Here is a 13,503-nt window from a genome sequence, read left to right as displayed (position 1 = left end):
AAAAAAAAAAAATATTGACTCGGCCCTCCCTGTTGGCGCAGCAGATTAAAAGCACAGCACTAAGAAGCTTAAGCCACTTCCGTGTAAGAAGCTTAAGCCACTTCCGTGTGAGTTCGATCCCCCCTGCCAGCCTGCCTAGGAGGAGATCCACATGGCAAGGCGACCTCTCCTAACCTGCCCACTGCTCCCCTCAGCAGGGTGCCTTGTCAATCTGCCTGTTCTGCTCCCTACTCTGTCTCTGGTGGGCCCTCTCACGCTCTGCCTCTCTGGCCTGTACCCCAGTTCTGTATGAATAAACAAATCTTTAAAAAATGAAACTACTGACTCATTGTATTGTGCAGCTGAAAATAGGCTGTTTTATGTCAATTACCTCTCAGTTTTTAAAAATCTATTTACTTTTTTTGACCTTAAATTACTTTTATTTTTAATGGTTCAAATCGATTTTTAATTATTTCCTTACATCTTTGCTAATTTTTGTACAGTCTATGATTCCCATGTGGTCTCTCTAGTTCTTTCACAATCATAGGCATCTGAGGTCCATCTCCTTTATTCCTTATGTGCTTCCCTCCTTTGTTTTGACCCTCCCCCCTCCTTCTCCCCTGCACATATAAATGGGAATGACATACTTCGGTCTTTGAGTCCTTGGCCCACAGAGTAAGAGAAATCATAGTGGAAAAAAACCAATGAAACTTGAAAATATCTCCCCATCTCCTGCCAAATTAATACATCAAAAACAGTATTGCACAGGGAGCAGAGGAGAAAAGGCAGAGATTATTACCACTCTAGGATCTTAGAGATGCACAGATAGTGGATCCTTTGTTTTGGCATTTAATTTTTTTTAATTTGGGGGGTTACATTTTTGCATAGTCCATTATTTAATGCACCAGCCTGGCCTCAATGAAAATCAACTACCTGAGTCCTGATTAATGATTAGAGACTACTGTAACATTCATTAAATGTCAATCATGCTGATTGACAATGACATCATGTTGACTGCAAGTGTCAACTGAGTATACTGAAGGACATGGTGAGATATATGTGCTCAAGAAAAACTCTACAAATATTCAGGAATCTGCTATTTCAATTAAGTTTTAGGAGTTAAGTAGCCAATAATTGCCCTGGAAATCAAAAGACAAATTGCTACATCTTGAATCTACAGAAATAGTAGCACAAGGTTTTGGTAGGATTCTTTGGATTCTTGAGGCAACTCATTCTTGAACATTGTTGTGGTTCCCATACTGAGCAATATGAAAGGCTGCCAGCTTTGAGTGGGAGAAATACTCTGTAACAGGTACAGGCTGTAGTATAAGAAGTCCCCATGCTGCAGAAGGTATAAATATTAGGAAAAGGTGCCACAGAGCTGGCGGCAAGCCTGGGGGTAGGGGGTGAGAGAATTGGGGGGAAATCACAATGTAGGCCCCTAGAGTTCTGCAAGAAAGTCATGCTAAAGAAAAACACTGTAATGTGCTACTAGGCTATGGTAACAGAATGTTTGACCATTGAGTACCATATGGCCAGAACTGCCCATTTATAAGCTGGGCTCAATAGGACTCTCAGAATCATAAAGCCAAGAATCCACTATGAAATGGAGATGTACTAAGTCAAACCCCAGCAGAGCCTCCCTGGTAGTGCAAGGGGTTAGGTCTTAAGCACTATAAAACTATCTGCAGCACTCATGCAGCACCTGCCGCATGAGTTCAATGCCCAGCCAGTGAAATAACCCACATGGCCCAGCAGACCTCTCCTGTCTCACTGGCTGCTCCCTTCAGCAGTGTATTTCAGTCAATTGGACTGTTCTGCTTCCCACTCTGTTTCTGATGAATCCTTTCAACACTCTCCACATCTGTGGCCTGTACCCCAGCTCTTGTATACATAAATAAATGTAAACAATAAACAAACAACCCAGCAGAACCAAAGCACACAAGAGGGTTACACAGGCAGGTAATCAAGACTTCCCTGACACCTACCACAATTGACTATATTAGCATCGTTCCCTCAGCTTTCACCTATAGCTATTTGAGGGGTCCTATATGATCAACTTAAGGAGAAGACAGAGTCAGATCCTAACTTAGAAATGTCAGCTCAGTAAGTGAATGTATGATGGGGGGTAGGGGGGAGATCAAGCAGCTTCATTACAGACATACTTAGAAGCAACCTTTAAGATTCAAGTGATACATCTGGTCATGAACCTTATGTAGAGAGAAAAAATATACAGATGCAACAGCAAATGGATTAACTGATCAGGAGTGTTCAAGTAAAAATACGTGTAATGAAGGCAAGAAGGTATGGGTAGAGACAAATTCATGAATATATAGGAATAAGCACAAAGCCTGAAAATCTTTTTCACACATTTAAGCCCACCAAAAAAATTCCAATGCAGAAGAAACTCTGAAAACCAAGTAGACAAAATGACTCAGACAGTTAATATTAGCCACCCCAGGAGTGGCATGACAAGGACATGAATGGAGAAGCCATGCAGAAATAAAATGGAAGCAAAAAGGCATGGACTCCCAGTCACTGGGGCTCAATAAGACTGTCATCTCTGAATATTCAATCTAAGAGCAAAGAAATCAACACTGCACCCCCAACACAACAATATCAGTAAAATATTGACCAAAGCTACTAGGTAGCAAGTTGACAACACTGGTCCCTTGCAGTTCAGAAAGGCCAGTGATTGATCCTCACAGGAGTAGATACTTATTTCCACAGAGCCCTGTCAAAGCAAACAAGGGCTTATAGATCCACAGACATGGAATTTCAAATAACATAACATCTAACCAAGAGGACTACTTCATAGTAAAGGAATTATGGCAGCAGGTCCATAACTATGAGAGCCAATGCTCTTATCACATATCACCATACAAAGGCAGTCAACCTACAGTATATCGGAATGATCTGAACACACAGCTGATACACCAGTTCAGAGTATGAGGAGAGGATTCACCAGAGACAGAGTGGGAAGCAGACCAGGCAGAATGACTGAAATACACTGCTTAGGGAACAGCGGGTGATTCAGGAAAGGTCTGCCATGCCATGTGGGTCACCTTCCTGGCCAGGGATCTAACTCTAGGTGCAGTGGCTGCCAATAGCTTCACAGTGCTGTACTTTAACCCCCCTGTGCCACTAAAGAGGGCCCTTAAAGTCCTATTTTTTACTCCCATTTTACAGAAGTCAATTAACTTGCCCAATGTAGTACAATAAAAGCAGTAGAAAACATGTGAATATTGAACAAAGCCTATAACTTTAACAACTATGCTAGGGAAGACAAAAATATCTTACCATCTTTAGATTTTAAGATAACAGTATTTAGTTTGTGTAATTTTAGAGAGCAAAACAAAGGATAAACATTAGAGAAAAACAGTTTTGGCTAACTATAACAGATTTTTAAAAAATAACTAACAATAACCAATAACAGAATGAGACCCTTCAGGGTGGAATCAAGACCTGAGTTCAAAAAGTCAGGGGTACTGTGAAGGTGAGGTTTTGTTACAGAGCAACCCCAATGTGAATTGGGTTGTCCTCACCAGTGGGCTTAAAGAGACTTACAATAAGATTCAACTGCAGGCACTCAAAAAGTTTAATAATGGATTTATTTACAAGAGAAAGGGAAATGAACTAGAGAAAAAAGAGAGAAGTTAGTTAATGCAGCCTACCAGTTCTGCTGATCTGAAACCCCAATAGCACACTGAGGGCTGGCAAAAAGCCAAGAGACAAACCAAGAGGCCAAGAAAAACCCAAAGATTCACATGTCTGGTTTTATATCAAACCTGGCTGCTTAACTCCACCCTCAAGTCCCAGTCCTCCCTTTGGTGATGATAGATGACAAGATTTGTAGTTCCAGTGTCCAGAGTGGGGATGGAATCCCCACAAAACCTGTATTTGTACAGGAGTTCATTCAGGACATTCTTTCCCCCTTAACAGTTTTACAAAACTATTACATGGGGGTGGGGGGAAGGATTCCAGAGTCAGTAAGTCTGGCTAATATGCTGCTGAAAAAAGTTAAACACCTTTTTTCCTTTCACTTCTCAGTTGTTGTTGTTGTTTTAAAGATTTATTTATTTATACATACAGAACTGGGATACAGGCCAGAGGTGCAGGGTGGTGAGAGGCTTCACCAGAGACAGAGTGGGGAGCAGAACAGGCAGATTGATGAAGTACACTGCTGAGGGGAGCAGCGGGCGGGTCAGGAGAGGTCTGCCACGCCATGTAGTCACCTCCAGGGCAGGGGGGGATCAAACTCGTGCTGCAGTGGCTTAAGCTTCTTAGTGCTGTGCTTTAACCCGCTGCACCACCAGGGAGGGCCCACTTCTCAGTTTTTATAGATATGAATTTGCAGATCTTTGTGTGAGGAAAATATAAACAAAATCTACTCACTTGACAAAAGAACTTCATCTTGGCCTGGGATTTCTTTCCAAAGTCAAGATTCATTGATCCAAAGACTCCAGAAGCTAACAAGGTTGACAATTTTTAGCTGGTTAATGATTTCCAGCTGGTCAAAATATCGCCTGTCTATATGTCAATGTTAGCATCTCTCAGACTTCAAGGATAGGAACACTATATAAAAGTTTTGTCACTAAAATGTATTTCCTCCCTTTTAAATGCAAACCATGACTTCCTTTGCTTCCTAAACTGCTCTCTGAAGATATAAAACAATGGGTCCACATTTTAATTACTGAATTCTTATTTTGTAAGCGATGAACGCTTTAATTATTTCAGTGTGCTACTGACAGCCTGGCTGTTTTATATAACACAGTTCTAAATGCATTTTTCTCAATCACATGATAGCAAGGGCAGAAATAAAGGGCAAAAGATAGAGAGGGAAAAAGACTCAGACACAAGCTTCATAGAACTAATTTCTGTGGTCTTAGTCTATATTATATTCAGTAATTTATTTTATTATATGGAAAGCTTTTATGTAAAATTATAACCCCATAAACTTGGTTCTAACTTCTTCAGCAAGCAGACAGAGCCCACGAACTCCCATTCTGTTATTTCACTGAAAATATTTAACCGACCTTTCCTGGTGGCACAAGCGGTTGCAGGAAGCAACAGCCACTATAGCACAAGTTTGATCTCCACCTAGGGAGCTGACCCACATGGTGCAGCAGACCTCTCCTGTTACACCCACTACTCCCCTCAGCAGTGTATTTCAGGGGATCTGCCTGTTCTACTTCCCACTGTTTCTGGTGATTCCTCTCATTCTCCTGCACCTCTAGCCTATACCCCAGATCTTATATGTATAAATAAATCTTTTTAAAAAAGAAGTATTTAGTAACCATACCCTTGGAGTTTTCTATATGCCATAACCTTTCATTCAGTACTTCTTTAGAAGCATTAACTAGGATATTAAATGTGGAAAGAGCTTTAACATCTAGTCACTGCCCTTTTTCAGATCAGAGAAATGAGATCCACAGATCTATCATATTTTCCTAATAGCAGAGCAGACATGTATCTACTTCAAAAATAACTGAAAAAGATATGAAATGCCCAGAATACACACACACTCACATTTTCCAAAGGCAATACCCATCAAAGTCAGTCAACTAAATCTGTGCATTCCAAATATGCACACTTCTTTAAAGATTTATTTTATTTATTTATGCATACAAGAACTGGGGTGTAGGCCAGTAGTGGGGGGTGGTGAGGAAATTCACCAGTGACAGAGTGAGGAGCAGAACAGGCAGATCTGCTGAAATACACTGATGAAAGGCGCAGTGGGCAAGACAGGAATGTTCTCAAACTCATGCTTCATAGGCTGGTGACAGCCTGACTGTGAGACTTAACCCTGTGCCATACTTCTTAAAGCACCATGGACAATCTTAAAATTAAATAAATACAGATCACATAGGGTGGTTCACATGATGACAAAGACTGTGAACTTTGTTATCAGAACTGTATATTTTGAATCATGAATTTGGACGTAGAAAAGTTAGCTATACAAATAAGTAATGCAAAGTAAAAGAAATCAAGGAAAACACCACAGACCTGTCACAGACCTGTAATCATGAAAGAACTAAAGAGTGGAACATGCAGAAATAGCTATGAGGAATGATCAGGCTGGAAACAGATCATAAAGAGTTGTGCCAGATTAAAGAAACTCAAAGTTGTTTTTTAGGCATTTAGCAGAACTTTGAAGAGTCACTTTATAAAAATCTCAAAAATAATTTACTGCAGCTGCTAAAAAAAAAAAAAAAAAAAAGCCTACAGACAGTTATCAAACCACCAGAGTCACAAAAATTTGGTGTAGATTATGTTTTGAAGTTTTAAGATTTCTCTCAAATTAGCAGTGTTTTACTTCAATTACTTTCAGGGGCTGTGTTTCTCTTATTCAGTTGAAAATGAAAAATAGACAAAAATTTACATAAACCCTAACAGAATGTTTTCACAAAATTTTGATAGTGCTTGCTCTTTGTTTAATAAAGAGAATTTTGAGTTGGGTTCTGTTGTGTTTTGCAATAATATAACATATGCCATTATACTTTCTTCATTTTAATAAAATGAATTCTGGCAGATAGATTACCAAAACTTAACCATGAGAACCTAGAAAAGAACCATAATACAAATAGTAGTGCACACCATTTTATTAATCCTGGTAAAAGGCTCCACAATGGCTGCTTTTACTAGTTTTACATAGAAATTATGGCAACTAAAAGATTGTGCAGTAGAAACCTTTCAGCTCACTCAGTTCAAAGTCAGAATGAAACAATTTAAAAATGATCTCGATCAAGTAGGAGAATATGGTGACTGAACCACTGGATGTAGAATGAAAGTCCAAAACTTTTTACTCGAACATCAGTTCCCTGCAGTATTTCCTAACCAGTTTGAAAAAACTTTAAAATACCACCAAGTCATTTTTTGCTTACTTTGAACTATGTCCTACAAAAAAAAAAAAGGAAAAAACCCTCAGAGAAAAGTTTTTATGCCTTAAATAGAAACAAGCAATTCTTGTATATTAAATATAAGAATAAAGAAAAATGACTAATCTGTATTCATATAGTATATCATGGAGAGGCAATCATAATCCGTTAAATCTGTCACACTTGAGGGCTTAGAAAGGCTGATAGCTAAATATACATATGGACTACAACTTCTTAAAAATATTTTAGCGGGCCCTTCCTGGTGGTGCAACAGGTAGCACAGCACTGCAAAGCTGGCCACAGCTGGCCTCGGTGCAATTTCCATACATGCCCCAGAGGTGACCACATGGCACAGCAGACCTTTCCTTCTCACCCGCTACTCCCCTCAGCAGTGTACTTTGTCAGTCGGCCTATTCTGCTCCCCACTGTCTCTGGTGAATCCTCTCACAACTCCTGTACCTCTGGCCTGTACCCTAGTTCCATATGCATAAAAAAAAAATCTTAAAAAATATATATTTTAGCAGTTCAAGAAAATCCAAACCTAAGGTTTACAACTGTCTTTTGTTAAGAAATATTCTTAGAAGACAGCCATTTGCAGTTAAATTCCCCACACCACTATACCTATCATCACTGAATGTGGTTAACCAGTTTCATCGAGTTCACTATTTACTAAACAGGAAACTAGAAAGTTCACAGCTTTTATCCTTAAGCCAAAAAGACTCTCATCACACCCACACACATTGTCATAAAAGCACCCTGTGCTAACCCAGTACACCAATGGAGCATTAAAAAGACTTATCATCAAAGAATCTGCCCATTTATCTGCAAGTAAAAGCTGCAACAATTTAAACTTCAAATAGAGCCTTACCTTACCACTTCACACCCACTAGGATGGCTGTAATTAAAAAGACAGATAATAACAAGTGTTGGTGAGGCTACCCTCATACACTGCTTATGGGAATATAAAATGATGCAACTGCTTTTTAAAACAATGTAGTAGTTCCTCAAGAGGTTTAAACAAAGAGTTACCATTTGATCCAGGCAATTCTACTCCTAGGTATATACCCAAAAAGGAAAGCATTTGTATAGGCAATGTTCAAAAGCAACATTATTCAAAATAGCCCAAAAGTGGAAATAACCCAAACTGATGAATAAAATGTGGTACATTCATACTGTGGAATATTATTTGGCTGTAAAAAGAAATGAAGTACTGATACATGCTACAACATGAAAGAACCCTGAAAGCATCAGGCTATGTAAAAAGAAAACAATCATGTTCATTCCATTTATATGAGATATTCAGACTAGAACCCAAATCCATAGGGCAGTATGTACCTTAATAATTGCTTAGAGCTAAGAAGAAAGTGAGGTAATAAGGAAAGACTTCATTTATAGGTTTCATTTTGGAGTGATAAAAATGTTTAAAATTAGATAGGGTAACGTCCCCATAACTCTGAATATACTGACACCCACTGAATTGTATACTTTAAATGTACAATGTGGATTTTATTTCAATAAAGCTGTTTGGCGGGGGGGAGGGGGGGGGGTTGTTTTGTTTTTTAAAAAGACCCTTACTAGAACTCTCCTGCACTACTGGTGGGAATGCAAACTAGTATAATCACTATGGAAAACTGTTTGGAGGTTCCTCCAACTGTTAAACATGAAGCTTCATTATGACCCTGCAATCCCACTCCTAAATTTATCTTCCTAAATGACACAAAAACACTGATTCAATGACACCTACACCCCATGTTTATTGCAGCTTTATTTACAATTGGAAAGACATGGAAACAACCCAAATGCCCAAAAGTAGATGACAGGATTAAAAAGATGTGGTACATATACACAATGGAATATTACTGGCAACCAAAAAAAATAAATACATGCCTTTTGCAGCAACATGGATGAAGCTGGAAAAGATCATGCTTAGTGAAATAAGCCAGAAAGAAAAGGAAAAATACTGATGATTTCACTCATTGCAGGAGTATAAAGGACCAGGGAAGAAAATAATAATAATAATAATGAACAACTATATACCAGAGACAATTTACAGGGGTGCGATGGGGAATGGGATCAAAAACAGTGGGGGGAGGGAAGTGCATTGGACTATGGTGATGGCACATGGGTGATTTGGTGATGGGAAGCCCACGGGGATTACAACTGAGATGGAAAAGGCACAAAATGATGTAAAATTAACTATTATGTTATTTTTAAAATAATAGTAAAAAATAAAAAGAAAGTAAACCAAAAAAGACCCTTACTAATACTCTAAACTTAAATGAAATATATGTACTTGTCACATTTTCCAGTCTCTCTACAGTTAATATATCATGCTAATAGAAGCCAGATTTAAACAGCCAAACTTAGCTACCTATGCCATACCACGCCTGGTATCCAGTATATACAAACTTTCTCCAATTTATGGAAAATTCTAGGTTCACTTTAGCATCTTCAATCTTCTTAAGAGGATTTCCCTCAAAAAGCAATAAATTTTCACTTAATTTTACAATTCCATTAAGTTGATAATTACTTTTTTTCAATCAAGGTCTTGGATTTACTATCAATATTTCCGTATTTTTTAATATGCAACAGAACTGACATCACAGATATTAAGTCACATACTCTTAAGGATGTGTCATTATAAACAATCATAAAAAAAGATTAAAAAATCATTACAGAATTTTTTAAAAAAGGTTTATTTATGCATAGAGAACTGGGGTCCAGGCCAGAGCTACAGGGGTGAGAGGATTCACCAGAGACAGAGTGGGGAGCAGAACAGGCAAAAGTACTGAAATATACTGCTGAGGGGAGCAGCAGGCAGGTAAGGAGAGGGCTGCCATGCCATGTGGGTCATCTACCTGGCTGGGGATGGAACTCAGGGTAACAGTTTGATAGCCCTGAGACTTAACTCCTTGTGCCACCAGAGAGGACCCCCACTATAGAATTTTCAACTAAAGAAACCATTTAGTAAAAGCCTAGAGCCCCCCCTTTTTTTTTAAGTTTAAATAAACAAATGTAAGGTCTAAAAAAGAAAAACGTTTTTCAGAAAAAAAGTTAAGATTTTAAATATAGTTCTATAATATAAAATATTCCAAGTACTGTCAACATTAATGTCTTCTTTTCCCTTGCACAATATGAATTTAATGACTTGTTCTTGATTTCAATGTACAGATTTCCTCCTCTTTACCTTATTTTATTAAAGGCTCTCAAAAAGCATTCCATACATATAAAACATACTGTTCTAATCTTTCAAGTAGCTGAATTCTGTAAATGAGCTAATTCTGACAATTATGTCAGAGCAAATTGTCAGTATTTTAACCATGTAGTTAGCAGAATGCTTTATAGTTTATGATAATAAATTTTATTTATTTTGTTATTCCATACTCTGTACATCATGTAATTTTCAACCATAAAATACCACACTCAAACATAAGAATTTAAGTTAAAATCCAAGTAATTATCATTCAAATAAGGTTAGTGCCTTGCAAATAGTCTGTGTCCAGCACATTAACAGGTACCAAATAAAAGTTTACTTAATGAAATGAACAGTGGTAGCTTAGCAACAGCAGAAGCAATGGGATCTTCTCCACTCATTTCTATCTTTCTAAAGAAGTTGATATAAAATTATCATAATGTAACATACAGTTATCTCCTTAAAGAATGAAAAAAGGAATTAGGAACTGGAAGAGAAATAATAGTCACAGAAAAAAAATTTATATTTTTAAAGGGCAAGCTACTGGATTAATCATAGAAGCCTTAAAGGGAGATCTAACATGTTCCACTCAATTAACAACACTTGTCTGACCCTGCCTTGTAACAGTTAATTAAACATGCCCTGCTTCCACAATTAGCTAGTTGCTACCAGAGGCCTTGGTCATTTTGTGTTTCCCAGAACACCAAAGACGGGAAACTTAATATTAATAACTAAAAATGTGTAAAGGTCTTTCACAGATTACAAATTTTTCTCAGCTGCATCTACCCTAAAAACTTTGCAAGGTAAATAAATAACTATCTGCATCTTACAGAAAATAACAGTAAGATCCAAGGAGAACACAAACTGAGTAACCTTACTAACTCCACAACTACCACATTGAATCAGCTGACCCTCTTTTCTAAGATTATAACACCATTATCTGTGACATGAGAAATAACTGTGTTGCCACTTAGGATGGATAGTTTTGCTACAAAACAGGTATTTTTCATTCAACTTAGCAAACTTACCATATATATCAGTGATTTTCAAATTCTAGTAGGGATAAGAATTCAGGTAGCTTGATAAAAATGAAGATCCTCAAGCTGTCGCCATCATCCCCAGAAATTCTAATTCAAGGGGGCAGGAATCTAGCGATTTTAAATAAGCAGTTCCAGCTGATAATCATATTGATAGCCTTTAGATATACACTGAGAACTGAGCTAGACTTTTTGAAACCTAAGTTAATGCACCAAAAGTCTTTTCAATCAAGCCAACTTTTCAGTCACAGATAGTTAAGCAAAATCTCACAAAATATAGGGATACTACCTCTAACAGAATAGGTTTCCAAAAACATTTATTACACCAAATCTCCCTAGGCCTCAGAAGTATTTCTCCCTTGCTGAAAAGGTAAGTCAAGCTCTTTTAGGTAGTTACCACATTATTCTGTTCTAACTGATTAATCTAATTGATTACACTTAGTAATGTACTTTTAGTAATCATTGCATTACTATGACTGCAATGTAGTTCAATAAAACGTCTGTATAGGTTTCATACAAATGTATAAGGATGTTAAATGGTACAACAGAACAGTTAACTTTACACTTAATATACAAAAATAATAATTTTTAAATCACCAACAGAACAAGTCACTTTAAACTTTAAACTGACTTTTCCACAGTTACTAAATCTTTACATGCCAGTAACTTCTGTACTTTCCCAATTATTAACAATAAGCATATTCGGGTTTTTTTTTTTTTTTTGATGATTAGAAAGCTTTAGAAATACATATTCTACATCCCTCACACACAGGAAAACCAAAACCTGTGACTACACTTATCAACAACCATAACTACTCAAATACCTAACTTATAAAGGTATCAAAGTGTAATCACTAACTTTTACATAAATACCAAAACAAATTTAACTTCTAAAATTTACAATAGGTCTTATTTCCACCAGGTATCTGTTATTAGGATAGTTGGCACGACTTTTTAAAATCCTCCTGTCATCCAGTCTCTGGATCTATTGAGGGAGGGACATATTTTCAGGTGGGAACTAAGCATTAAAATATTTACTGGGGGGGGGGGGGAGGGAAGCGTTACAGATCTGTGCTGGGGGAAGGGAGAGAATCTTTTAGTAATTGTATTTATCTAGTAAACTTAACATCGCAGATATGGAACGGGCTTTCTTCAGAGCAGACCACGCTTGGAGACAAAAATCTAATAGGAAGACAGGGACGAGTTACCCGCAGGGGAAGAAAATTCAGCTAATAAGACGCAAAAGGTTGTTCTCAACCCAGTCTGATAGGCGAGGAGTGCGAGGGGTTCTCAGGGCCCCTCACTTTTCTGCACTCTTAATTCTCAACCAGTCCTCCCGCCCCTCCCCCCGGGACTCTGCGGGACTCTCTTTGGGGCGCGGAAAAGCCGAGGCTGTTTGCAAACAGCGTCCTTCGCCTCCCAGCCGAATATACGCGCAAGGCCGGTGTTACGAGGCTGCGCTGGGCCCCGACCCGGGGCCACCTCAAGGGTGCCAGTGTCCCCACTCGCCCCCAGCTCCACACACCGGGCCGCACCGGAACCGAGGCCGGGCCAAGGGCTTCTCAACGGCGCGGGGCCTAGTCGCGTCCCACGCGCCTCCAGCCTCCCCGGGGACGCGGGGGGCGAGAGCTGAGGCCCCCCAGCCCTGGGTGGGGGAGGCGGCCAAGCGCAGGACGCCCGGTCAGCCCGGCCCAGGAGCTGCCGCCAGGGCCCTCCCGGGTGGCCGAAGGCCGGCGAGCCCGGGACCCAGCCGCGCCACACTCACCTCGAGCTGCGGCTGCCGCCGCCTCAGCATGACCAGGGGGGTCGTCCCTGAGCCGACAGCCTCCTCCGGAGGGCACCAGCGCTGCCGCGAAGCCTCCCACTCCTGAAGAGGCTGTGGTCGCCGCTGCTGCTGAGGCCCAGCGCCCGCCGAGCCGCATCGGGCTCCCGGGCCGGGGCAGCCACGCGGATCCCGGAGGAGCGCCGCGGAGCCGGGCGGGGGGCGCGAGGCTGCGGCGGGACGACCGAGGTGCTGCAGGAGGGGATCCTCCGCGAAGCCTCCAGCGTCTCCGTGGCCGCTCCTGCCGCCGGCGCCGCTGAGCCACAGCGCCCCCTGGACCCCACGCCGGCTACGGCGAGGGGACTGCGGCGGCCGCCCGGGCACGAGCGGCAGGGAACGGGCGGGAGCGCGGCCTGGGGATGGCCTCCCCGCGCTCCCGGCGCTCCCGCCGCCCCCGGCCCGCCCCTGAGGACGCCCCTCCGGCGCCGGAAGCCCCTCGGTCAGAGCCAACCCTGGCGGGTTCTCTCGCACACGCGGTTCTCGGACCCCGCGCACCTTTGCACCTTTTCCTTCTCACCACAAAGTACGTAAATGTTCCTTTCACTCAGACCCTCACCTGAGAGCAGGAGTGTGAAGGAATGTCTTTTTTCATCT

The 13,503-nt window shown here is 40.6% G+C and overlaps 1 protein-coding gene across 1 annotated transcript in view; it reads right to left on the bottom strand.

Annotated features, from left to right (window-relative positions):
* The window catches only part of ZFYVE9 (zinc finger, FYVE domain containing 9), a 102,424-nt gene extending 89,287 nt beyond the window's left edge, over positions 1-13,137 (bottom strand). Inside the window, exon 1 of the mRNA XM_012722121.1 lies at positions 12,853-13,137. The gene's annotated coding sequence lies outside the window, so the exon portion shown is untranslated. The remainder of the gene's footprint in view (positions 1-12,852) is intronic.
* Between the last annotated feature and the right edge of the window lie 366 nt (positions 13,138-13,503).

The sequence above is a fragment of the Condylura cristata genome, unplaced genomic scaffold (genome assembly GCF_000260355.1).
Source record: "Condylura cristata isolate star-nosed mole 26May11 unplaced genomic scaffold, ConCri1.0 scaffold00008, whole genome shotgun sequence".
NCBI classification, from domain to species: Eukaryota; Metazoa; Chordata; class Mammalia; order Eulipotyphla; family Talpidae; genus Condylura; species Condylura cristata.
This window is presented reverse-complemented; position numbering and strand designations above follow the sequence as displayed.